At 38.5% G+C, this 27,865-nt stretch overlaps 1 long non-coding RNA gene across 1 annotated transcript; it reads left to right on the top strand.

Annotated features, from left to right (window-relative positions):
* Positions 1-1,925: 1,925 nt before the first annotated feature.
* On the top strand, positions 1,926-27,014 carry LOC134249961 (uncharacterized). The gene is made up of 5 exons (XR_009988403.1): positions 1,926-1,999; positions 5,670-5,735; positions 6,346-6,460; positions 26,263-26,352; positions 26,756-27,014. It is a non-coding gene; the product is annotated as an uncharacterized LOC134249961 (long non-coding RNA).
* Positions 27,015-27,865: the final 851 nt, after the last annotated feature.

The following is a 27,865-nucleotide window of genomic DNA, read 5'->3' as shown; positions in this document are numbered from 1 at the left end:
GGGCTGGTGGTCCTTATATTCTTCTGAGCTTTGTTATAAGGAATACATTCTTTTTTGTACTGATGTTGATGCAACCATTTTGGTCCTTTTTTAGCTCACCTGAGCCGAAGGCTCAAGTGAGCTTTTCTGATCACATTTTGTCTGTCGTCCGTCCGTCTGTCTGTCTGTCCGTCCGTCTGTCTGTCCGTCTGTAAACTTTTCACATTTTCAACTTCTTCTCAAGAACCAATGGGCCAATTTTGACCAAACTTGGTACAAAACATTCTTGGGTCAAGGGGAATTTAAATTGTTAAAATGAAGGGACATATCCCCTCGCAAGGGGAGATAATCAAGAAAAGACAAAAATAGGGTTGGGTCATTAAAAAATCTTCTTCTCAAGAACCACTGGGCCAGTAAAGCTGAAACGTATGTGGAAGCATCCTGGGGTAGTGTAGATTTTAAATTGTTCACATCATGACCCCTGGGGGAAGGGCGGGGCCACAATGGGGAATCAAAGTTTTATATAGAAATATATAGGAAAAATCTTTTAAAATCTTCTTCTCAAGAACCACTGGGCCAGAAAAGCTGAAACTTATGTGGAAGCATCCTGGTATAGTGTAGATTCTAAATTGTTCACATCATGACCCCCGGGGAATCAAAGTTTTAAGGGCAGGGCCACAATGGGGTATCAAAGTTTTACATAGAAAGATATAGGAAAAATCTTATATAGGAAAAAAAATCTTCTTCTCAAGAACCACTGGGCCAGAAAAGCTGAAACTTATGTGGAAGCATCCTGGTATAATGTAGATTCTAAATTGTTCAAATAATGACCCCGGGGGAAGGGCGGGGCCACAATGGGGAATCAAATTTTATATAGAAATATATAGGAAAAATCTTTGAAAATCTTCTTCTCAAGAACCACTGGGCCTGAAAAAGTGAAGCTTATGTGGAAGCATTCTGGGGTAGTGTAGATTCTAAATTGTAGGAATCATGACCCCCGGGGGAAGGGTGGGGCCATTATAGGGAATCAAAGTTTTACATAGAAATATCTAGGAACAATCTTTGAAAATCTTCTTCTCAGGAACCACTGGGCCAAAAAAGCTGAATCATATGTGCCCATGGAAGGATCATGGGATAGTGTAGATTTCAAAATGTCTAAATTATGATCAGTGGGATAGGGTGGGGATGCATTATGTATAACAAGGGGGAAATTTGTTAAAGAACAGAATGGTCAAAGCTTCTCAGATGAGCGATGTGGCCCATGGGCCTCTTGTTTGTCATGATAATTATTTAGCTGTATACTTGTAGACTTTTTCTAAGAATAAGCTATTAAGAATATGCTATTGTAAGTGGTGCACATTTTTATATATTGTAAACTTTTTTGTGTTTTCTTTATTTATTTTAGAGTTACCTTTTCTTCTAAGAGAAACTCCATTCTTTGAATGCTGATAGAAAAGCCTCATCACCCCCACTGCTAAAGAGCCCTTTGTCTTAAACATCAGCCATTAATCAGTGATCACTGATGAAAGCTCCAAGGTATAATATTGAAGTTTCTTTTGACACCATTTCTTCAAGTCTCTGACTTTGTTTAAGAATTAAGATTTTTCACTTTTTTGCTGATTAATTCCTTGTAAATTAGTTAACTTCTTGTTCCCAAGCTAATTAGAGCTCATTAATTAGAGATGAAATTTTTTTTTCTTCTCAAGAGCCGCTGCACCAATTTCAACCAAACTTGCTACAAAGTATCCTTAGGTGAAAGGGAGTCAACTTCCAAGGGGAGATAATTAAGAATTAGTGAAAAATTAATGGCATTTAAAAAAAAATCAAATCAAATTGATTTTCTTTACTGATTTTTGAAAGTGAAATGACCGGCGCCAGTGTATAAGTATATGGTCGCTGGCACTTAATGAAAACCCTGCCCACTGAATTAAAGGAAACTCTTTTTCAGGAGTTCAAGAAGCAACTTCCTGGATTGTGTGTATGCTGTTTGTCAACATTTGAAACCCACATGAATTTTGAGGTAGGCATGTTTACTGTCAATTTTCTTTCTTAGCCACTTAAGGCATATTTTTTTCTAAACTCAAATTTTTGTTTAAGCATTAATCTTTATTTTCTCATTCATGAATTATCTGCTAAGAGTATGATAATCAAAACAATTTAATTCAAGCTATATAGTAATATATTGTCAAATTATTTCCTTGAGTGAGACCTCAAAGCTAGGTTTCAAAGAAACTATGTAAGATATTTTTTATCTAACTTCATATGCTAAGAGATATTGAAGAGAGCTTAGCAACTGCATCATCAATTTTTGACCTTCACCTTTCCTTTGACCTCACTTTTCTTAAATTAGTGTTTAGCTCAGTTTTAAAGATACCATTCAAGAGAGTGTGATCAATTTTCATATGTTTTTTATTTTAATGCATCAACATTTTTGACTGTGACCTTTACTTTGACCTTGACCTCAGTTTTCTTAAATAAGTGACATTCAATCTTGATACCGGTAATATTTAGGGCCGCGCAAGGATTTGCGGGTGCCCTTCAGTAATCACTCTGTCCGTCCGTCTGTCTGTCTGTCTTTCTGTCTGTCTGTCCGTCTGTCACTCTTCCGTCCACAAATTTTCTGTTTTTTTCTAATAACTTTTTTTATGGTTGCCCAATCAAGTTCAAATTTGGTATGGTAGTTCAGTAGGCAGAAATACATATTTTGATGCTAAGTTTGGTTCTCTATGTCTTCTGGTTATGAGCTGGGTTGGTGGGGTAGATTCCTTAACTATGCATAAGAATGAACGGGCAACTTTTTTTATGGTAGCCCAATCAAGTACAAATTTGGTACGGTAGTTCAGTAGGCAGAAATACATATTTTGATGCTAAGTTTGGTTCTCTATGTCCCATGGTTTGGAGCTGGGGTGGTGGGGTACATTCCTTAACTTTATATAAGAATGCACTGGCAAAGAGAGATAACTGCTGAAGATGTTCCCATTGTAAACTGAATGCTGCTAGGAGTCCCTTGGGATTAATTAGCTTTCCTCCTGAAGAAAATCCAGAGCATTATCTTTATCTGTCACATTGAGATTAATTACCACCTCTGTCTGCAAATGAAGTTTGTTTTGAAGTTAAATCAATTTGGAATGCTATGAACACTCTGAAATGTGGATTTAAATATAAATTTTTATTATTTTTGTTTGATAGAACTTATGATTTCATTGAATTCTAAAAAAGAAGAAATAGATTAAGGAAGATTTTTTGATTGACTTTTTTCACTTTTTTTTATATATTAATTCAAGAATATAATTAATTTTTAATGTAGTTGTATAAAAACCCCATTCTATCATTGATACTGAAAAAGTTCTTATTGTAAATTTAGAAGAAAATGATGAGAGAGGTACAATTAATCCCTTGGGATTAATTATCTAGCCTGCTGCAGAAAATTTAGTAGGCTTTTCTTTATCTGTCGCTTTAAGATTAATGAAAACCTTTGTCTGCAACTGCTGTTTGTTTGAAGTTAGGTCAAGCCTTCATGATATTTGCATTCATTGAAGGCTGGCATTTTATATAACACAAGCTTCATAATTGTTTAAATATACATTCAATGTTAAGTTGTTCTTTACTGCCTAATGTAAATACAAGGATATTTTCAGGTTTTTGAATATTCAGGAATCATCTTAAAATTTTAAGAATACAGTTGGTGTTGCTTATTCTTCATACATTTATTAATCATTCTGTAAGCTGCACCCTTTTAATTCTACCCCATGGCGGGGCCCTTGCTGACTGGTCAGTTTTCTAGTCCTTCATGTGTTGATATACTGATGCGAACTTTTCAACTGCATAAACATTTTTGACCTTGATCTTTCCACTGACATTGACATCTCTTTTTCTAAGATAATTATTTAGAACAGTTTTAAATAAAATATTTTTATCAAACATATTATACTGCTGAAATATGGCTGAAATATTGCCAATACAGCTTAAAGCACTAATCATCAATCAATCAAACATAATTTGCCGATACATATTAGTGGGAGCTATTCAACTGCATCAGAAACTTTTGACCATGCACTTTCCTTTGACCTTGACCTCCATCTTTAAATTGTATTTTGCTTATAGCTTTAAAGAAAGCTTTTAAGATATTTTTTATTTAAGCATGCACTGATACATAATTTGGTGAGAATTTATCATATATATCCAATTTTTAGCTCACCTGAGCTGAAAGCTCGAGTTTTTCTGATCACCCATTGTCTGTCCATTCTTTTGTCTGTCTGCCCATCCGTCTATTAACTTTTCACATTTTCAACTTGTCAAAAACCACTGGGCCAATTTAATCAAACTTGGTACAAAGCATCATTTAAATTTAAATTGTTAAAATAAAGGACCAAGTCCCCTTACAAGGGGAGATAATAAAGAAAAGTTAAAAATAGGGTTGTGCCATTTAAAAATTTTCTTCTCAAGAACCACTGGGCCAGAAAAGCTTAAACTTATATGGAAGCATTCTGGGATAGTGTAGGTTTTAAATTGTTAAAATCATGACCCCGCCAGGGTAAGGCAGGACCACAATAGGGAATAAAAGTTTTTCATCAAAATATAGAGGAAAAATCTTTTTAAATCTTTTTCTCAAGAAACACTGGGTCAGAAAAGCTGAAAACTTTTGAGGAATAATCTTGGGGTAGTGTAGCTACGGCCTACCATGGGCAACATTGTGAGCGATGTTGCCCATGGGCCTTTGGTTTTTATGGCATCAAGCTTGCTCTATTGTCATCTAGCGATCAGTCAGGTTTACGCGACCGAATGTGTCAGTGGATGCATCCGCAATAGAAAATAGCAACAGCCGCAAACCAATTTCTTTGAAATGTTCACAATGAATAATAGCTTGAAATTCAGAATATGAAATTAAATCAATTGTATCTTCAATTAATTCTACTGCAAAACAACAATATTATGTTTAATTTTTTCGCAAAAAAACATGGTTGTTGCGGATGAATTTCTACAAAGAGGGTGCATCGAATGACATAAATCACATTTTGGGATCGATTACTGTAATACAAACAATCTTAAAGACGGTAAAATAATTACAAAATAAACAAGAATACAACAAGACTATAAAGATTGAATTTCTTAATCTTAGCTTTACTTTTACGATCTTAAATCCAATTTTTTTCTAACAACTGATAATATTGACCAGTTAATCCAGTACGTATTACTGTATTTATCCATTTCCTCCATTTGTTTACCGCGCCCTATCATAAGTCTATTGTACTTGTAACAGTGGAATCATGGTTGTAGTTTAGATGCAATCACTATACAACAGAACAATACTCTGACAATGGCAATTAATTAGAATAATTTATGAAACCCTTCATAGGACTTCGATTGACTGAAAAGAAATTAGATTGATATTGAGCATGAACATTTCTGACGATGTCTGGTCAATTTGAACCCTGTCTCATTCAAACCAGGACATAAGGCTTATACTGTATTTTGGTTAAGACTATTTTTTAATTTTATTATGTTACCGGAGTTACTCATTTGACCCAACTTCAGATCTTTTGATATTGTTTTTCTTGTTCCACGCCATTGAGGTTTTTCAGGCTTTTGATTTTTTTGCATCTCATTTCAAAACTATTATTTTGGACTCATAAACAAAGAAATTTATAATGCTTGGATAAAGTTATCCTACTGATTTTTTTGTTAAATAGGTATGCATGATGCAACTGACTTGATGATGTGTAGTCTGTGAAACCCACAAGCACATGTGTATCCAGGTAGGTATGTTGTCTGTTAACAGGGTCAATGATCTCATTTAAAAAAGACATGATCTGTATTTCATATTATCCCAAATTTTGTGAATTGAAAGCATTAATCTTTATTTTTTATGCCCCCCTTTGAAGGAGGGAGGGCATATTGCTTTGCTGCTGTCTGTCGATCAGTAGGTCCACCAAGTTGTTGTCCATTTTCTTTGCACATACATGCACTGAAAAAAAATGATATACAGATTTATCAGAATATTTAGGTCAAGAGTTGTTTTTCGAATGATCAAGCAATTTATGACAGAGTTATACCCCTTGATGTTGAAAAAATTCCTATTATTTGCAGTTTCCAATAAATTTCAGTGGTTGAACAAAATGAAATGAAATTTAGTACAAAGAATAATCATATAAATATCTAGATTAAGATCTGTTTTGAGAAGGATCAAGCATTTAAAGACATGGTTATGCCCCTTGCACATAAAAAAAGGTCAATGTCCAAGAGGGATAAGAGGCATAAGTGTCCACAAACATTTCATGTATTTTATGAAGTATCTGCTGAGATTACAATGAAATCATTAAATGATATAAAAGATGTGTAGTAATATATGTAAATGTTTTCTTGTAGAGAAATATTAATTTACAGGAACTTTAAAGAATAAAGTTGTTGAACCTTTCCAAACCTTCCCTGACAACATATACAAATGGAATTGGAAGAAGTGACATGTGATGTTATAGTAAAGGTAAGGCCGTTTGTCCCTGGGCTATTGGGTTGTAAGGTACAGTTTAGGCCCTGCATTTTCTAGAAGGCTGTGCTTTTGTAAGTCGGTGTGTGCTTTTTCCATCACAAAGTCGGCTTTCTAGAATAGCTTATCCCCTATTTGTGTTTAAGTCATTTCATTGACTGGTTGTGGGGGTCTTGTGGGGTGTAGATTCTAGTTGATTTGATGTATTTCCTTGTATGTCCCCTATTAATAGTGGTTAAAAGGGTGTCCTTTATTTGGTTGTCCCCTCTCTTCCCACTTCTCTCCCTTTGTATTGGTTAAAAGGGGCTGGGGGTCCTACTCTCCGTGATATTAGGTTTTGGGTTAAATGTGTTTATTTTCATCAAGATAGGTGTATTGGGGTTGGGGGGTCCGAGGGAGGTGGGGGTGGTGATATTAGGTTTTGGGTTAAATGTCCTTATTTTCATCAAGATAGGTGTATTTGGGTTGGGGATCTTAGGGGGGTGGGGATGGATTAACTCTGTCTTTTCAGGCATTGTAGTTTTCCTGTAAGGTTAGTTAAGAGTTTATTTGATGTATCTCTTCCCGTTTCTCTCCCCTTTTATTGGTTAAAAGGGAGTGGGGGTCCTACTAGTGATAGTTTAGGTTTTTGGTTAAATGTCCTTATTTTCATCAAGATTTTCATCAAGGTAGGTGTATTGGGTTTGGGGGTTGTTAGGGGGTTGGAATGGATATCTCAGTCTTTACTGCCATTGTAGTTTTCCAGTAAGGTTAGTTTAGAGTTTATTTGATGTATTTGGTTGATTTATCTGCCCATTATTAATGGTTAACAGGGTTTTGGGTCTTGTAAGGGGATTAATTAGTTAGGGTTTGGTTAAATATTAAAGTTTGTTACACCATTTTCCCTTATTCCTATCTTCTTAGATGTCTTGTAGAGGGAGGGGTTCCTTGGGTTGGGTGTAGGATCTTTGTCCTTTCTGGGGTTGGTCATTTTGTGGGTTTAATTAGATTTTTAGTTTATTTCATATATTTAGTTGTTGTATCTGCCCATTATTAATGGTTAACAGGGTTTTGGGTCTTGTTAGGGGATAAGTTAGTTAGGTTTTGGGTTAAATGTTAGAGATTGTTACACCCTTTTCCCTTATTCCTATCATCTAAGGTGTCTTGTCGAGGGAGGGGGTCCTGGGGTTGGATGTAGGATCTTTGTCCTTTCTGCCATTTGTCATCGATGGGGTTAATTAGTTTGGGAGATTATTTCATGTATTTGGTCGTTGTATTGTCCCTTTAATTATGGTTAAAAGGATGGGGGGGGGAGGGGGTCCTTCTAGGTGATAGAGTAGGTTTTAGGTTAAGTGTTAGAGGTTTTGGCTCCATTTCTTCTTATTCCCATCACCCATGTATGTTTATGAGGGATGGAGGTTAGGGAGTATGTCTGTCCTTTGGGTTATTGTTCCTGTCCCCATTGGTTGCAGGTGTTAGGTTCAGTTTAAGCCCTGTATTTTCTAGAAGGCTGGTTTTGAAGTCGGTGTGTGCTTTTTCGATCACAAAGTCAGCTTTCTAGAAATGTCCTATTTGTGTTAAAGTCATTTCATTGACTGGTTGTGGGGGTCTTGCGCGGGGTAGATTCTAGTTGATTTGATGTATTTCCTTGTATATCCCCTATTAATAGTGGTTAAAAGGGTGTCCTTTATTTGGTTGTCCCCTCTCTTCCCACTTCTCTCCCTTTGTATTGGTTAAAAGGGGCCGGGGGTCCTACTCTCCGTGATATTAGGTTTTGGGTTAAATGTGTTTATTTTCATCAAGATAGGTGTATTGGGGTTGGGGGGTCCGAGGGAGGTGGGGGTGGTGATATTAGGTTTTGGGTTAAATGTCCTTATTTTCATCAAGATAGGTGTATTTGGGTTGGGGGTCTTAGGGGGGTGGGGATGGATTAACTCTGTCTTTTCAGGCATTGTAGTTTTCCTGTAAGGTTAGTTAAGAGTTTATTTGATGTATCTCTTCCCGTTTCTCTCCCCTTTTATTGGTTAAAAGGGAGTGGGGGTCCTACTAGTGATAGTTTAGGTTTTTGGTTAAATGTCCTTATTTTCATCAAGATTTTCATCAAGGTAGGTGTATTGGGTTTGGGGGTTGTTAGGGGGTTGGAATGGATATCTCAGTCTTTACTGCCATTGTAGTTTTCCAGTAAGGTTAGTTTAGAGTTTATTTGATGTATTTGGTTGATTTATCTGCCCATTATTAATGGTTAACAGGGTTTTGGGTCTTGTAAGGGGATTAATTAGTTAGGGTTTGGTTAAATATTAAAGTTTGTTACACCATTTTCCCTTATTCCTATCTTCTTAGATGTCTTGTAGAGGGAGGGGTTCCTTGGGTTGGGTGTAGGATCTTTGTCCTTTCTGGGGTTGGTCATTTTGTGGGTTTAATTAGATTTTTAGTTTATTTCATATATTCAGTTGTTGTATCTGCCCATTATTAATGGTTAACAGGGTTTTGGGTCTTGTTAGGGGATAAGTTAGTTAGGTTTTGGGTTAAATGTTAGAGATTGTTACACCCTTTTCCCTTATTCCTATCATCTAAGGTGTCTTGTCGAGGGAGGGGGTCCTGGGGTTGGATGTAGGATCTTTGTCCTTTCTGCCATTTGTCATCGATGGGGTTAATTAGTTTGGGAGATTATTTCATGTATTTGGTCGTTGTATTGTCCCTTTAATTATGGTTAAAAGGATGGGGGGGAGGGGGTCCTTCTAGGTGATAGAGTAGGTTTTAGGTTAAGTGTTAGAGGTTTTGGCTCCATTTCTTCTTATTCCTATCACCCATGTATGTTTATGAGGGATGGAGGTTAGGGAGTATGTCTGTCCTTTGGGTTATTGTTCCTGTCCCCATTGGTTGCAGGTGTTAGGTTCAGTTTAAGCCCTGTATTTTCTAGAAGGCTGGTTTTGAAGTCGGTGTGTGCTTTTTCGATCACAAAGTCAGCTTTCTAGAAATGTCCTATTTGTGTTAAAGTCATTTCATTGACTGGTTGTGGGGGTCTTGCGCGGGGTAGATTCTAGTTGATTTGATGTATTTCCTTGTATATCCCCTATTAATAGTGGTTAAAAGGGTGTCCTTTATTTGGTTGTCCCCTCTCTTCCCACTTCTCTCCCTTTGTATTGGTTAAAAGGGGCCGGGGGTCCTACTCTCCGTGATATTAGGTTTTGGGTTAAATGTGTTTATTTTCATCAAGATAGGTGTATTGGGGTTGGGGGGTCCGAGGGAGGTGGGGGTGGTGATATTAGGTTTTGGGTTAAATGTCCTTATTTTCATCAAGATAGGTGTATTTGGGTTGGGGGTCTTAGGGGGGTGGGGATGGATTAACTCTGTCTTTTCAGGCATTGTAGTTTTCCTGTAAGGTTAGTTAAGAGTTTATTTGATGTATCTCTTCCCGTTTCTCTCCCCTTTTATTGGTTAAAAGGGAGTGGGGGTCCTACTAGTGATAGTTTAGGTTTTTGGTTAAATGTCCTTATTTTCATCAAGATTTTCATCAAGGTAGGTGTATTGGGTTTGGGGGTTCTTAGGGGGTTGGAATGGATATCTCAGTCTTTACTGCCATTGTAGTTTTCCAGTAAGGTTAGTTTAGAGTTTATTTGATGTATTTGGTTGATTTATCTGCCCATTATTAATGGTTAACAGGGTTTTGGGTCTTGTAAGGGGATTAATTAGTTAGGGTTTGGTTAAATATTAAAGTTTGTTACACCATTTTCCCTTATTCCTATCTTCTTAGATGTCTTGTAGAGGGAGGGGTTCCTTGGGTTGGGTGTAGGATCTTTGTCCTTTCTGGGGTTGGTCATTTTGTGGGTTTAATTAGATTTTTAGTTTATTTCATATATTTAGTTGTTGTATCTGCCCATTATTAATGGTTAACAGGGTTTTGGGTCTTGTTAGGGGATAAGTTAGTTAGGTTTTGGGTTAAATGTTAGAGATTGTTACACCCTTTTCCCTTATTCCTATCATCTAAGGTGTCTTGTCGAGGGAGGGGGTCCTGGGGTTGGATGTAGGATCTTTGTCCTTTCTGCCATTTGTCATCGATGGGGTTAATTAGTTTGGGAGATTATTTCATGTATTTGGTCGTTGTATTGTCCCTTTAATTATGGTTAAAAGGATGGGGGGGAGGGGGTCCTTCTAGGTGATAGAGTAGGTTTTAGGTTAAGTGTTAGAGGTTTTGGCTCCATTTCTTCTTATTCCCATCACCCATGTATGTTTATGAGGGATGGAGGTTAGGGAGTATGTCTGTCCTTTGGGTTATTGTTCCTGTCCCCATTGGTTGCAGGTGTTAGGTTCAGTTTAAGCCCTGTATTTTCTAGAAGGCTGGTTTTGAAGTCGGTGTGTGCTTTTTCGATCACAAAGTCAGCTTTCTAGAAATGTCCTATTTGTGTTAAAGTCATTTCATTGACTGGTTGTGGGGGTCTTGCGCGGGGTAGATTCTAGTTGATTTGATGTATTTCCTTGTATATCCCCTATTAATAGTGGTTAAAAGGGTGTCCTTTATTTGGTTGTCCCCTCTCTTCCCACTTCTCTCCCTTTGTATTGGTTAAAAGGGGCCGGGGGTCCTACTCTCCGTGATATTAGGTTTTGGGTTAAATGTGTTTATTTTCATCAAGATAGGTGTATTGGGGTTGGGGGGTCCGAGGGAGGTGGGGGTGGTGATATTAGGTTTTGGGTTAAATGTCCTTATTTTCATCAAGATAGGTGTATTTGGGTTGGGGGTCTTAGGGGGGTGGGGATGGATTAACTCTGTCTTTTCAGGCATTGTAGTTTTCCTGTAAGGTTAGTTAAGAGTTTATTTGATGTATCTCTTCCCGTTTCTCTCCCCTTTTATTGGTTAAAAGGGAGTGGGGGTCCTACTAGTGATAGTTTAGGTTTTGGTTAAATGTCCTTATTTTCATCAAGATTTTCATCAAGGTAGGTGTATTGGGTTTGGGGGTTGTTAGGGGGTTGGAATGGATATCTCAGTCTTTACTGCCATTGTAGTTTTCCAGTAAGGTTAGTTTAGAGTTTATTTGATGTATTTGGTTGATTTATCTGCCCATTATTAATGGTTAACAGGGTTTTGGGTCTTGTAAGGGGATTAATTAGTTAGGGTTTGGTTAAATATTAAAGTTTGTTACACCATTTTCCCTTATTCCTATCTTCTTAGATGTCTTGTAGAGGGAGGGGTTCCTTGGGTTGGGTGTAGGATCTTTGTCCTTTCTGGGGTTGGTCATTTTGTGGGTTTAATTAGATTTTTAGTTTATTTCATATATTCAGTTGTTGTATCTGCCCATTATTAATGGTTAACAGGGTTTTGGGTCTTGTTAGGGGATAAGTTAGTTAGGTTTTGGGTTAAATGTTAGAGATTGTTACACCCTTTTCCCTTATTCCTATCATCTAAGGTGTCTTGTCGAGGGAGGGGGTCCTGGGGTTGGATGTAGGATCTTTGTCCTTTCTGCCATTTGTCATCGATGGGGTTAATTAGTTTGGGAGATTATTTCATGTATTTGGTCGTTGTATTGTCCCTTTAATTATGGTTAAAAGGATGGGGGGGAAGGGGGTCCTTCTAGGTGATAGAGTAGGTTTTAGGTTAAGTGTTAGAGGTTTTGGCTCCATTTCTTCTTATTCCCATCACCCATGTATGTTTATGAGGGATGGAGGTTAGGGAGTATGTCTGTCCTTTGGGTTATTGTTCCTGTCCCCATTGGTTGCAGGTGTTAGGTTCAGTTTAAGCCCTGTATTTTCTAGAAGGCTGGTTTTGAAGTCGGTGTGTGCTTTTTCGATCACAAAGTCAGCTTTCTAGAAATGTCCTATTTGTGTTAAAGTCATTTCATTGACTGGTTGTGGGGGTCTTGCGCGGGGTAGATTCTAGTTGATTTGATGTATTTCCTTGTATATCCCCTATTAATAGTGGTTAAAAGGGTGTCCTTTATTTGGTTGTCCCCTCTCTTCCCACTTCTCTCCCTTTGTATTGGTTAAAAGGGGCCGGGGGTCCTACTCTCCGTGATATTAGGTTTTGGGTTAAATGTGTTTATTTTCATCAAGATAGGTGTATTGGGGTTGGGGGGTCCGAGGGAGGTGGGGGTGGTGATATTAGGTTTTGGGTTAAATGTCCTTATTTTCATCAAGATAGGTGTATTTGGGTTGGGGGTCTTAGGGGGGTGGGGATGGATTAACTCTGTCTTTTCAGGCATTGTAGTTTTCCTGTAAGGTTAGTTAAGAGTTTATTTGATGTATCTCTTCCCGTTTCTCTCCCCTTTTATTGGTTAAAAGGGAGTGGGGGTCCTACTAGTGATAGTTTAGGTTTTTGGTTAAATGTCCTTATTTTCATCAAGATTTTCATCAAGGTAGGTGTATTGGGTTTGGGGGTTGTTAGGGGGTTGGAATGGATATCTCAGTCTTTACTGCCATTGTAGTTTTCCAGTAAGGTTAGTTTAGAGTTTATTTGATGTATTTGGTTGATTTATCTGCCCATTATTAATGGTTAACAGGGTTTTGGGTCTTGTAAGGGGATTAATTAGTTAGGGTTTGGTTAAATATTAAAGTTTGTTACACCATTTTCCCTTATTCCTATCTTCTTAGATGTCTTGTAGAGGGAGGGGTTCCTTGGGTTGGGTGTAGGATCTTTGTCCTTTCTGGGGTTGGTCATTTTGTGGGTTTAATTAGATTTTTAGTTTATTTCATATATTCAGTTGTTGTATCTGCCCATTATTAATGGTTAACAGGGTTTTGGGTCTTGTTAGGGGATAAGTTAGTTAGGTTTTGGGTTAAATGTTAGAGATTGTTACACCCTTTTCCCTTATTCCTATCATCTAAGGTGTCTTGTCGAGGGAGGGGGTCCTGGGGTTGGATGTAGGATCTTTGTCCTTTCTGCCATTTGTCATCGATGGGGTTAATTAGTTTGGGAGATTATTTCATGTATTTGGTCGTTGTATTGTCCCTTTAATTATGGTTAAAAGGATGGGGGAAAGGGGGTCCTTCTAGGTGATAGAGTAGGTTTTAGGTTAAGTGTTAGAGGTTTTGGCTCCATTTCTTCTTATTCCCATCACCCATGTATGTTTATGAGGGATGGAGGTTAGGGAGTATGTCTGTCCTTTGGGTTATTGTTCCTGTCCCCATTGGTTGCAGGTGTTAGGTTCAGTTTAAGCCCTGTATTTTCTAGAAGGCTGGTTTTGAAGTCGGTGTGTGCTTTTTCGATCACAAAGTCAGCTTTCTAGAAATGTCCTATTTGTGTTAAAGTCATTTCATTGACTGGTTGTGGGGGTCTTGCGCGGGGTAGATTCTAGTTGATTTGATGTATTTCCTTGTATATCCCCTATTAATAGTGGTTAAAAGGGTGTCCTTTATTTGGTTGTCCCCTCTCTTCCCACTTCTCTCCCTTTGTATTGGTTAAAAGGGGCCGGGGGTCCTACTCTCCGTGATATTAGGTTTTGGGTTAAATGTGTTTATTTTCATCAAGATAGGTGTATTGGGGTTGGGGGGTCCGAGGGAGGTGGGGGTGGTGATATTAGGTTTTGGGTTAAATGTCCTTATTTTCATCAAGATAGGTGTATTTGGGTTGGGGGTCTTAGGGGGGTGGGGATGGATTAACTCTGTCTTTTCAGGCATTGTAGTTTTCCTGTAAGGTTAGTTAAGAGTTTATTTGATGTATCTCTTCCCGTTTCTCTCCCCTTTTATTGGTTAAAAGGGAGTGGGGGTCCTACTAGTGATAGTTTAGGTTTTTGGTTAAATGTCCTTATTTTCATCAAGATTTTCATCAAGGTAGGTGTATTGGGTTTGGGGGTTGTTAGGGGGTTGGAATGGATATCTCAGTCTTTACTGCCATTGTAGTTTTCCAGTAAGGTTAGTTTAGAGTTTATTTGATGTATTTGGTTGATTTATCTGCCCATTATTAATGGTTAACAGGGTTTTGGGTCTTGTAAGGGGATTAATTAGTTAGGGTTTGGTTAAATATTAAAGTTTGTTACACCATTTTCCCTTATTCCTATCTTCTTAGATGTCTTGTAGAGGGAGGGGTTCCTTGGGTTGGGTGTAGGATCTTTGTCCTTTCTGGGGTTGGTCATTTTGTGGGTTTAATTAGATTTTTAGTTTATTTCATATATTCAGTTGTTGTATCTGCCCATTATTAATGGTTAACAGGGTTTTGGGTCTTGTTAGGGGATAAGTTAGTTAGGTTTTGGGTTAAATGTTAGAGATTGTTACACCCTTTTCCCTTATTCCTATCATCTAAGGTGTCTTGTCGAGGGAGGGGGTCCTGGGGTTGGATGTAGGATCTTTGTCCTTTCTGCCATTTGTCATCGATGGGGTTAATTAGTTTGGGAGATTATTTCATGTATTTGGTCGTTGTATTGTCCCTTTAATTATGGTTAAAAGGATGGGGGGGAAGGGGGTCCTTCTAGGTGATAGAGTAGGTTTTAGGTTAAGTGTTAGAGGTTTTGGCTCCATTTCTTCTTATTCCCATCACCCATGTATGTTTATGAGGGATGGAGGTTAGGGAGTATGTCTGTCCTTTGGGTTATTGTTCCTGTCCCCATTGGTTGCAGGTGTTAGGTTCAGTTTAAGCCCTGTATTTTCTAGAAGGCTGGTTTTGAAGTCGGTGTGTGCTTTTTCGATCACAAAGTCAGCTTTCTAGAAATGTCCTATTTGTGTTAAAGTCATTTCATTGACTGGTTGTGGGGGTCTTGCGCGGGGTAGATTCTAGTTGATTTGATGTATTTCCTTGTATATCCCCTATTAATAGTGGTTAAAAGGGTGTCCTTTATTTGGTTGTCCCCTCTCTTCCCACTTCTCTCCCTTTGTATTGGTTAAAAGGGGCCGGGGGTCCTACTCTCCGTGATATTAGGTTTTGGGTTAAATGTGTTTATTTTCATCAAGATAGGTGTATTGGGGTTGGGGGGTCCGAGGGAGGTGGGGGTGGTGATATTAGGTTTTGGGTTAAATGTCCTTATTTTCATCAAGATAGGTGTATTTGGGTTGGGGGTCTTAGGGGGGTGGGGATGGATTAACTCTGTCTTTTCAGGCATTGTAGTTTTCCTGTAAGGTTAGTTAAGAGTTTATTTGATGTATCTCTTCCCGTTTCTCTCCCCTTTTATTGGTTAAAAGGGAGTGGGGGTCCTACTAGTGATAGTTTAGGTTTTTGGTTAAATGTCCTTATTTTCATCAAGATTTTCATCAAGGTAGGTGTATTGGGTTTGGGGGTTGTTAGGGGGTTGGAATGGATATCTCAGTCTTTACTGCCATTGTAGTTTTCCAGTAAGGTTAGTTTAGAGTTTATTTGATGTATTTGGTTGATTTATCTGCCCATTATTAATGGTTAACAGGGTTTTGGGTCTTGTAAGGGGATTAATTAGTTAGGGTTTGGTTAAATATTAAAGTTTGTTACACCATTTTCCCTTATTCCTATCTTCTTAGATGTCTTGTAGAGGGAGGGGTTCCTTGGGTTGGGTGTAGGATCTTTGTCCTTTCTGGGGTTGGTCATTTTGTGGGTTTAATTAGATTTTTAGTTTATTTCATATATTCAGTTGTTGTATCTGCCCATTATTAATGGTTAACAGGGTTTTGGGTCTTGTTAGGGGATAAGTTAGTTAGGTTTTGGGTTAAATGTTAGAGATTGTTACACCCTTTTCCCTTATTCCTATCATCTAAGGTGTCTTGTCGAGGGAGGGGGTCCTGGGGTTGGATGTAGGATCTTTGTCCTTTCTGCCATTTGTCATCGATGGGGTTAATTAGTTTGGGAGATTATTTCATGTATTTGGTCGTTGTATTGTCCCTTTAATTATGGTTAAAAGGATGGGGGGGAAGGGGGTCCTTCTAGGTGATAGAGTAGGTTTTAGGTTAAGTGTTAGAGGTTTTGGCTCCATTTCTTCTTATTCCCATCACCCATGTATGTTTATGAGGGATGGAGGTTAGGGAGTATGTCTGTCCTTTGGGTTATTGTTCCTGTCCCCATTGGTTGCAGGTGTTAGGTTCAGTTTAAGCCCTGTATTTTCTAGAAGGCTGGTTTTGAAGTCGGTGTGTGCTTTTTCGATCACAAAGTCAGCTTTCTAGAAATGTCCTATTTGTGTTAAAGTCATTTCATTGACTGGTTGTGGGGGTCTTGCGCGGGGTAGATTCTAGTTGATTTGATGTATTTCCTTGTATATCCCCTATTAATAGTGGTTAAAAGGGTGTCCTTTATTTGGTTGTCCCCTCTCTTCCCACTTCTCTCCCTTTGTATTGGTTAAAAGGGGCCGGGGGTCCTACTCTCCGTGATATTAGGTTTTGGGTTAAATGTGTTTATTTTCATCAAGATAGGTGTATTGGGGTTGGGGGGTCCGAGGGAGGTGGGGGTGGTGATATTAGGTTTTGGGTTAAATGTCCTTATTTTCATCAAGATAGGTGTATTTGGGTTGGGGGTCTTAGGGGGGTGGGGATGGATTAACTCTGTCTTTTCAGGCATTGTAGTTTTCCTGTAAGGTTAGTTAAGAGTTTATTTGATGTATCTCTTCCCGTTTCTCTCCCCTTTTATTGGTTAAAAGGGAGTGGGGGTCCTACTAGTGATAGTTTAGGTTTTTGGTTAAATGTCCTTATTTTCATCAAGATTTTCATCAAGGTAGGTGTATTGGGTTTGGGGGTTGTTAGGGGGTTGGAATGGATATCTCAGTCTTTACTGCCATTGTAGTTTTCCAGTAAGGTTAGTTTAGAGTTTATTTGATGTATTTGGTTGATTTATCTGCCCATTATTAATGGTTAACAGGGTTTTGGGTCTTGTAAGGGGATTAATTAGTTAGGGTTTGGTTAAATATTAAAGTTTGTTACACCATTTTCCCTTATTCCTATCTTCTTAGATGTCTTGTAGAGGGAGGGGTTCCTTGGGTTGGGTGTAGGATCTTTGTCCTTTCTGGGGTTGGTCATTTTGTGGGTTTAATTAGATTTTTAGTTTATTTCATATATTCAGTTGTTGTATCTGCCCATTATTAATGGTTAACAGGGTTTTGGGTCTTGTTAGGGGATAAGTTAGTTAGGTTTTGGGTTAAATGTTAGAGATTGTTACACCCTTTTCCCTTATTCCTATCATCTAAGGTGTCTTGTCGAGGGAGGGGGTCCTGGGGTTGGATGTAGGATCTTTGTCCTTTCTGCCATTTGTCATCGATGGGGTTAATTAGTTTGGGAGATTATTTCATGTATTTGGTCGTTGTATTGTCCCTTTAATTATGGTTAAAAGGATGGGGGGGAGGGGGTCCTTCTAGGTGATAGAGTAGGTTTTAGGTTAAGTGTTAGAGGTTTTGGCTCCATTTCTTCTTATTCCCATCACCCATGTATGTTTATGAGGGATGGAGGTTAGGGAGTATGTCTGTCCTTTGGGTTATTGTTCCTGTCCCCATTGGTTGCAGGTGTTAGGTTCAGTTTAAGCCCTGTATTTTCTAGAAGGCTGGTTTTGAAGTCGGTGTGTGCTTTTTCGATCACAAAGTCAGCTTTCTAGAAATGTCCTATTTGTGTTAAAGTCATTTCATTGACTGGTTGTGGGGGTCTTGCGCGGGGTAGATTCTAGTTGATTTGATGTATTTCCTTGTATATCCCCTATTAATAGTGGTTAAAAGGGTGTCCTTTATTTGGTTGTCCCCTCTCTTCCCACTTCTCTCCCTTTGTATTGGTTAAAAGGGGCCGGGGGTCCTACTCTCCGTGATATTAGGTTTTGGGTTAAATGTGTTTATTTTCATCAAGATAGGTGTATTGGGGTTGGGGGGTCCGAGGGAGGTGGGGGTGGTGATATTAGGTTTTGGGTTAAATGTCCTTATTTTCATCAAGATAGGTGTATTTGGGTTGGGGGTCTTAGGGGGGTGGGGATGGATTAACTCTGTCTTTTCAGGCATTGTAGTTTTCCTGTAAGGTTAGTTAAGAGTTTATTTGATGTATCTCTTCCCGTTTCTCTCCCCTTTTATTGGTTAAAAGGGAGTGGGGGTCCTACTAGTGATAGTTTAGGTTTTTGGTTAAATGTCCTTATTTTCATCAAGATTTTCATCAAGGTAGGTGTATTGGGTTTGGGGGTTGTTAGGGGGTTGGAATGGATATCTCAGTCTTTACTGCCATTGTAGTTTTCCAGTAAGGTTAGTTTAGAGTTTATTTGATGTATTTGGTTGATTTATCTGCCCATTATTAATGGTTAACAGGGTTTTGGGTCTTGTAAGGGGATTAATTAGTTAGGGTTTGGTTAAATATTAAAGTTTGTTACACCATTTTCCCTTATTCCTATCTTCTTAGATGTCTTGTAGAGGGAGGGGTTCCTTGGGTTGGGTGTAGGATCTTTGTCCTTTCTGGGGTTGGTCATTTTGTGGGTTTAATTAGATTTTTAGTTTATTTCATATATTCAGTTGTTGTATCTGCCCATTATTAATGGTTAACAGGGTTTTGGGTCTTGTTAGGGGATAAGTTAGTTAGGTTTTGGGTTAAATGTTAGAGATTGTTACACCCTTTTCCCTTATTCCTATCATCTAAGGTGTCTTGTCGAGGGAGGGGGTCCTGGGGTTGGATGTAGGATCTTTGTCCTTTCTGCCATTTGTCATCGATGGGGTTAATTAGTTTGGGAGATTATTTCATGTATTTGGTCGTTGTATTGTCCCTTTAATTATGGTTAAAAGGATGGGGGGGAGGGGGTCCTTCTAGGTGATAGAGTAGGTTTTAGGTTAAGTGTTAGAGGTTTTGGCTCCATTTCTTCTTATTCCCATCACCCATGTATGTTTATGAGGGATGGAGGTTAGGGAGTATGTCTGTCCTTTGGGTTATTGTTCCTGTCCCCATTGGTTGCAGGTGTTAGGTTCAGTTTAAGCCCTGTATTTTCTAGAAGGCTGGTTTTGAAGTCGGTGTGTGCTTTTTCGATCACAAAGTCAGCTTTCTAGAAATGTCCTATTTGTGTTAAAGTCATTTCATTGACTGGTTGTGGGGGTCTTGCGCGGGGTAGATTCTAGTTGATTTGATGTATTTCCTTGTATATCCCCTATTAATAGTGGTTAAAAGGGTGTCCTTTATTTGGTTGTCCCCTCTCTTCCCACTTCTCTCCCTTTGTATTGGTTAAAAGGGGCCGGGGGTCCTACTCTCCGTGATATTAGGTTTTGGGTTAAATGTGTTTATTTTCATCAAGATATTTTCATCAAGATAGGTGTTTGGGGTTGGGGGTCCGAGGGAGGTATGTCTGTTTTGGGTTAAATGTGTTTATTTTCATCAAGATAGGTGTATTTGGGTTGGGGGTCCGTTAGGGGGGTGGGGATGGATTAACTCTGTCTTTTCAGGCATTGTAGTTTTGGGTTAAATGTCCTTATTTTGTGTTGGGGTTGGGGGGTCATCAAGATCCTGTAAGGTTAGTTAAGAGTTTATTTGATGTATCTCTTCCCGTTTCTCTCCCCTTTTATTGGTTAAAAGGGAGTGGGGGTCCTACTAGTGATAGTTTAGGTTTTTGGTTAAATGTCCTTATTTTCATCAAGATTTTCATCAAGGTAGGTGTATTGGGTTTGGGGGTTCTTAGGGGGTTGGAATGGATATCTCAGTCTTTACTGCCATTGTAGTTTTCCAGTAAGGTTAGTTTAGAGTTTATTTGATGTATTTGGTTGATTTATCTGCCCATTATTAATGGTTAACAGGGTTTTGGGTCTTGTAAGGGGATTAATTAGTTAGGGTTTGGTTAAATATTAAAGTTTGTTACACCATTTTCCCTTATTCCTATCTTCTTAGATGTCTTGTAGAGGGAGGGGTTCCTTGGGTTGGGTGTAGGATCTTTGTCCTTTCTGGGGTTGGTCATTTTGTGGGTTTAATTAGATTTTTAGTTTATTTCATATATTTAGTTGTTGTATCTGCCCATTATTAATGGTTAACAGGGTTTTGGGTCTTGTTAGGGGATAAGTTAGTTAGGTTTTGGGTTAAATGTTAGAGATTGTTACACCCTTTTCCCTTATTCCTATCATCTAAGGTGTCTTGTCGAGGGAGGGGGTCCTGGGGTTGGATGTAGGATCTTTGTCCTTTCTGCCATTTGTCATCGATGGGGTTAATTAGTTTGGGAGATTATTTCATGTATTTGGTCGTTGTATTGTCCCTTTAATTATGGTTAAAAGGATGGGGGGGAGGGGGTCCTTCTAGGTGATAGAGTAGGTTTTAGGTTAAGTGTTAGAGGTTTTGGCTCCATTTCTTCTTATTCCCATCACCCATGTATGTTTATGAGGGATGGAGGTTAGGGAGTATGTCTGTCCTTTGGGTTATTGTTCCTGTCCCCATTGGTTGCAGGTGTTAGGTTCAGTTTAAGCCCTGTATTTTCTAGAAGGCTGGTTTTGAAGTCGGTGTGTGCTTTTTCGATCACAAAGTCAGCTTTCTAGAAATGTCCTATTTGTGTTAAAGTCATTTCATTGACTGGTTGTGGGGGTCTTGCGGGGGGTAGATTCTAGTTGATTTGATGTATTTCCTTGTATATCCCCTATTAATAGTGGTTAAAAGGGTGTCCTTTATTTGGTTGTCCCCTCTCTTCCCACTTCTCTCCCTTTGTATTGGTTAAAAGGGGCTGGGGGTCCTACTCTCCGTGATATTAGGTTTTGGGTTAAATGTGTTTATTTTCATCAAGATAGGTGTATTGGGGTTGGGGGGTCCCAGGGAGGTGGGGGTGGTGATATTAGGTTTTGGGTTAAATGTCCTTATTTTCATCAAGAGAGGTGTATTTGGGTTGGGGGTGTTAGGGGGGTGGGGATGGATTAACTCTGTCTTTTCAGGCATTGTAGTTTTCCTGTAAGGTTAGTTAAGAGTTTATTTGATGTATCTCTTCCCGTTTCTCTCCCCTTTTATTGGTTAAAAGGGAGTGGGGGTCCTACTAGTGATAGTTTAGGTTTTTGGTTAAATGTCCTTATTTTCATCAAGATTTTCATCAAGGTAGGTGTATTGGGTTTGGGGGTTCTTAGGGGGTTGGAATGGATATCTCAGTCTTTACTGCCATTGTAGTTTTCCAGTAAGGTTAGTTTAGAGTTTATTTGATGTATTTGGTTGATTTATCTGCCCATTATTAATGGTTAACAGGGTTTTGGGTCTTGTAAGGGGATTAATTAGTTAGGGTTTGGTTAAATATTAAAGTTTGTTACACCATTTTCCCTTATTCCTATCTTCTTAGATGTCTTGTAGAGGGAGGGGTTCCTTGGGTTGGGTGTAGGATCTTTGTCCTTTCTGGGGTTGGTCATTTTGTGGGTTTAATTAGATTTTTAGTTTATTTCATATATTTAGTTGTTGTATCTGCCCATTATTAATGGTTAACAGGGTTTTGGGTCTTGTTAGGGGATAAGTTAGTTAGGTTTTGAGTTAAATGTTAGATATTGTTACACTCTTTTCCCTTATTCCTATCATCTAAGGTGTCTTGTCAAGGGAGGGGGTCCTAGGGTTGGATGTAGGATCTTTGTCCTTTCTGCCATTTGTCATCGATGGGGTTAATTAGTTTGGGAGATTATTTCATGTATTTGGTCGTTGTATTGTCCCTTTAATTATGGTTAAAAGGATGGGGGGGAGGGGGTCCTTCTAGGTGATAGAGTAGGTTTTAGGTTAAGTGTTAGAGGTTTTGGCTCCATTTCTTCTTATTCCTATCACCCATGTATGTTTATGAGGGATGGAGGTTAGGGAGTATGTCTGTCCTTTGGGTTATTGTTCCTGTCCCCATTGGTTGCAGGTGTTAGGTTCAGTTTAAGCCCTGTATTTTCTAGAAGGCTGGTTTTGAAGTCGGTGTGTGCTTTTTCGATCACAAAGTCAGCTTTCTAGAAATGTCCTATTTGTGTTAAAGTCATTTCATTGACTGGTTGTGGGGGTCTTGCGCGGGGTAGATTCTAGTTGATTTGATGTATTTCCTTGTATATCCCCTATTAATAGTGGTTAAAAGGGTGTCCTTTATTTGGTTGTCCCCTCTCTTCCCACTTCTCTCCCTTTGTATTGGTTAAAAGGGGCCGGGGGTCCTACTCTCCGTGATATTAGGTTTTGGGTTAAATGTGTTTATTTTCATCAAGATAGGTGTATTGGGGTTGGGGGGTCCCAGGGAGGTGGGGGTGGTGATATTAGGTTTTGGGTTAAATGTCCTTATTTTCATCAAGAGAGGTGTATTTGGGTTGGGGGTGTTAGGGGGGTGGGGATGGATTAACTCTGTCTTTTCAGGCATTGTAGTTTTCCTGTAAGGTTAGTTAAGAGTTTATTTGATGTATCTCTTCCCGTTTCTCTCCCCTTTTATTGGTTAAAAGGGAGTGGGGGTCCTACTAGTGATAGTTTAGGTTTTTGGTTAAATGTCCTTATTTTCATCAAGATTTTCATCAAGATAGGTGTATTGGGTTTGGGGGTTCTTAGGGGGTTGGAATGGATATCTCACTCTTTACTGCCATTGTAGTTTTCCAGTAAGGTTAGTTTAGAGTTTATTTGATGTATTTGGTTGATTTATCTGCCCATTATTAATGGTTAACAGGGTTTTGGGTCTTGTAAGGGGATTAATTAGTTAGGGTTTGGTTAAATATTAAAGTTTGTTACACCATTTTCCCTTATTCCTATCTTCTTAGATGTCTTGTAGAGGGAGGGGTTCCTTGGGTTGGGTGTAGGATCTTTGTCCTTTCTGGGGTTGGTCATTTTGTGGGTTTAATTAGATTTTTAGTTTATTTCATATATTTAGTTGTTGTATCTGCCCATTATTAATGGTTAACAGGGTTTTGGGTCTTGTTAGGGGATAAGTTAGTTAGGTTTTGGGTTAAATGTTAGAGATTGTTACACTCTTTTCCCTTATTCCTATCATCTAAGGTGTCTTGTCGAGGGAGGGGGTCCTGGGGTTGGATGTAGGATCTTTGTCCTTTCTGCCATTTGTCATCGATGGGGTTAATTAGTTTGGGAGATTATTTCATGTATTTGGTCGTTGTATTGTCCCTTTAATTATGGTTAAAAGGATTTGGGGAGGGGGTCCTTCTAGGTGATAGAGTAGGTTTTAGGTTAAGTGTTAGAGGTTTTGGCTCCATTTCTTCTTATTCCTATCACCCATGTATGTTTATGAGGGATGGAGGTTAGGGAGTATGTCTGTCCTTTGGGTTATTGTTCCTGTCCCCATTGGTTGCAGGTGTTAGGTTCAGTTTAAGCCCTGTATTTTCTAGAAGGCTGGTTTTGAAGTCGGTGTGTGCTTTTTCGATCACAAAGTCAGCTTTCTAGAAATGTCCTATTTGTGTTAAAGTCATTTCATTGACTGGTTGTGGGGGTCTTGCGCGGGGTAGATTCTAGTTGATTTGATGTATTTCCTTGTATATCCCCTATTAATAGTGGTTAAAAGGGTGTCCTTTATTTGGTTGTCCCCTCTCTTCCCACTTCTCTCCCTTTGTATTGGTTAAAAGGGGCCGGGGGTCCTACTCTCCGTGATATTAGGTTTTGGGTTAAATGTGTTTATTTTCATCAAGATAGGTGTATTGGGGTTGGGGGGTCCCAGGGAGGTGGGGGTGGTGATATTAGGTTTTGGGTTAAATGTCCTTATTTTCATCAAGAGAGGTGTATTGGGGTTGGGGGTGTTAGGGGGGTGGGGATGGATTAACTCTGTCTTTTCAGGCATTGTAGTTTTCCTGTAAGGTTAGTTAAGAGTTTATTTGATGTATCTCTTCCCGTTTCTCTCCCCTTTTATTGGTTAAAAGGGAGTGGGGGTCCTACTAGTGATAGTTTAGGTTTTTGGTTAAATGTCCTTATTTTCATCAAGATTTTCATCAAGGTAGGTGTATTGGGTTTGGGGGTTCTTAGGGGGTTGGAATGGATATCTCAGTCTTTACTGCCATTGTAGTTTTCCAGTAAGGTTAGTTTAGAGTTTATTTGATGTATTTGGTTGTTTTATCTGCCCATTATTAATGGTTAACAGGGTTTTGGGTCTTGTAAGGGGATTAATTAGTTAGGGTTTGGTTAAATATTAAAGTTTGTTACACCATTTTCCCTTATTCCTATCTTCTTAGATGTCTTGTAGAGGGAGGGGTTCCTTGGGTTGGGTGTAGGATCTTTGTCCTTTCTGGGGTTGGTCATTTTGTGGGTTTAATTAGATTTTTAGTTTATTTCATATATTTAGTTGTTGTATCTGCCCATTATTAATGGTTAACAGGGTTTTGGGTCTTGTTAGGGGATAAGTTAGTTAGGTTTTGGGTTAAATGTTAGAGATTGTTACACTCTTTTCCCTTATTCCTATCATCTAAGGTGTCTTGTCGAGGGAGGGGGTCCTGGGGTTGGATGTAGGATCTTTGTCCTTTCTGCCATTTGTCATCGATGGGGTTAATTAGTTTGGGAGATTATTTCATGTATTTGGTCGTTGTATTGTCCCTTTAATTATAGTTAAAAGGATGGGGGGGAGGGGGTCCTTCTAGGTGATAGAGTAGGTTTTAGGTTAAGTGTTAGAGGTTTTGGCTCCATTTCTTCTTATTCCTATCACCCATGTATGTTTATGAGGGATGGAGGTTAGGGAGTATGTCTGTCCTTTGGGTTATTGTTCCTGTCCCCATTGGTTGCAGGTGTTAGGTTCAGTTTAAGCCCTGTATTTTCTAGAAGGCTGGTTTTGAAGTCGGTGTGTGCTTTTTCGATCACAAAGTCAGCTTTCTAGAAATGTCCTATTTGTGTTAAAGTCATTTCATTGACTGGTTGTGGGGGTCTTGCACGGGGTAGATTCTAGTTGATTTGATGTATTTCCTTGTATATCCCCTATTAATAGTGGTTAAAAGGGTGTCCTTTATTTGGTTGTCCCCTCTCTTCCCACTTCTCTCCCTTTGTATTGGTTAAAAGGGGCCGGGGGTCCTACTCTCCGTGATATTAGGTTTTGGGTTAAATGTGTTTATTTTCATCAAGATAGGTGTATTGGGGTTGGGGGGTCCCAGGGAGGTGGGGGTGGTGATAATAGGTTTTGAGTTAAATGTCCTTATTTTCATCAAGATAGGTGTATTTGGGTTGGGGGTCTTAGGGGGGTGGGGATGGATTAACTCTGTCTTTTCAGGCATTGTAGTTTTCCTGTAAGGTTAGTTAAGAGTTTATTTGATGTATCTCTTCCCGTTTCTCTCCCCTTTTATTGGTTAAAAGGGAGTGGGGATCCTACTAGTGATAGTTTAGGTTTTTGGTTAAATGTCCTTATTTTCATCAAGATAGGTGTATTTGGGTTGGGGATCTTAGGGGGTTGGAATGGATTATCTCGGTCTTTTCTGGCATTGTAGATTTCCAGTAAGGTTAGTTTAGAGTTCATTTGATGGTTATGGTTAAATTAATAGTTTGTTACACCCTTTTCCCTTATTCCTATCTTCTTAGATGTCTTGTAGAGGGAGGGGTTCCTTGGGTTGGGTGTAGGATCTTTGTCTTTTCTGAGTTTCGTCATTTTGTGGGTTTAGTTTTGGTTGTCCCCTCTCATCCCACTTCTCTACCTTTGTATTGGTTAAAAGGGGGCTGGGGGTCTTACTAGGTGATAATTTAGGTTTTGGGTTAAAGTCCTTATTTTCATGAAGATAGGTGTATTTGGGTTGGGGGATCCGAGGGAGGTGGGGGTGGTGATATTAGGATTTGGGTTAAATGTTCTTATTTTCATCAAGATATTTGTATTTGGGTTGGGAGGTCTTAGAAGGGGTTGGCTCCATTTCTTTTTAGTCCTCTCTCCCGTGTATGATTATTAGGGGTTGAGGTTAGGGAGTATGTCTGTCCTTTCTGTAATTGTTCCTGTCCCCATTCGTTGCAGGTGATAGTTTAGAGTTTATTTGATGTATTTTCATTTTTTAATTTTAATTGTAATAAGAATCAATTACCTTAGTCTACGATGCCTCTTACTGTTCATTTGAAACATGGCCAGCCTTTTTTTATTTCAGAAAGAGTTCAATTTAAAAGAGATTATTTCATCAATGTACCTTAGAAAACACTTCTCAGTGCAGACATTTCACTTGGGTCTACTGGTTCAGGTAATGAATTTGGTATCTTCACATCAGTACATGTACTATTTGATAGTTCAATGCAAAGAAGGCTCTACATGAACTAGCGCGCTTCATGAAATATGCCCATGTGATAAGTCTGTGTGATTCATACACCAATAACTCGCACAAAACTTAAAAACATTCCTTAATTGTTCTTAATGAAAGCCAACACAATTGTTCAAGGATGATAATTAAAAAGTAGTAAAAACTGGGTGAATTAATTTAAAAATCTGGACTGTAGGTAGTAAATAATGTAAAGAAAAACATTGTGTAGACAACTGATTCCAAAACCTAATAAACTCAGTCGGCAATTTTTACCTAACCATTGAAAAAAAATGTAAATGTTTTTACCATACAGTTGTTTTAACTTATAACAAATGATTTTTTGTAGAGAGGGATGATGAGATAATGGTGACATAATGCAGATTGCTGACACTTGTTCCTTTCAGTCACCTTCAATATTCAGCCAAAAGAAAAAATCATTAATAACGCCGCTTGTGTGACTGGACTATCAGGCAAAGATGGCGTCCTTCGTCGCATCAGTACTCAAGTACAGACTGTCTGCTTATATGGACTTTTCAAGACAGCACTCAACTACAGCCTGTATCTGCCCATACTTAACTTTATTTTGTCGCTTTTGTTGAAGAAAATTTATGCCAGTACTCATAACTGTAAAATTTGAATAAAATATTAGCTGTAATACAAGAAAATGTTTCTAATATTGGATTTTTTGGACACACATAAGCTGTCAAGTCAGCTTTTATTGACCACCCATCCACAGTGTGTGTGTTTGTGTGTTTATTTGCATTTCCAAAATTCCTATGGATCCTCAAAGGTAGAAAAAAAGAAAATGATAATTTTTTTGACATGTGCAGATTCTAATTTATTCAGCTCATAGGCCTTGTAAGTAGGTTAAGGACCCTCTCTACACAAGTGCAAAATGGTTTTTGGACACAGAGAAAAATGTATTGTATAAAGAAGTCAATATTGAGCCTATCTATCAAACTTTCACTATATGGTGCATAACATTTACCCCCGGGAAAAATATCTAAAGAAAACACGGTATCAGTGAATAGAAATCACTGTTGTGTACTTCCATACGGAAAGTACATGTAAATAACATGTTCAATTAATTTATCCTGACATTTTAAAATGTTAAGAATACTTTAAATTATTACAAATTGAGTAATATACTGAAAATTTCTATTTTTTAGAATTTAGATCCATGGGGAGATCACTCTAATTGGAGAAAAATACTATAGAATCGGATCTCTTTGGTATGCATTGTAGAGAGGGCTCTTAAACAGTGAATCAAAGATACCGTATAAGTAGAAATTTTAGCGAGGATTTAATTTTGGCTTTAATTATTAGCGAGGGTACTGAGATCGCTAAATTTGAATATCCCTCAAATTTAATTGCATTTTATATGTAAAAGCTTCTTTAATAAGCATTTTAAAATCGCTAAAATTACATCTTGCTAAAAATTGAAAACCACTTTTTG

This window comes from Saccostrea cucullata, unplaced genomic scaffold (assembly GCF_032062105.1).
Source record: "Saccostrea cucullata isolate Sc308-1 unplaced genomic scaffold, CSIRO_AGI_Scuc_v1 ctg1319, whole genome shotgun sequence".
NCBI classification, from domain to species: Eukaryota; Metazoa; Mollusca; class Bivalvia; order Ostreida; family Ostreidae; genus Saccostrea; species Saccostrea cuccullata.
Note: the sequence above shows the minus strand (reverse complement) of the source record. Positions and strands in the feature narration are given on the sequence as shown.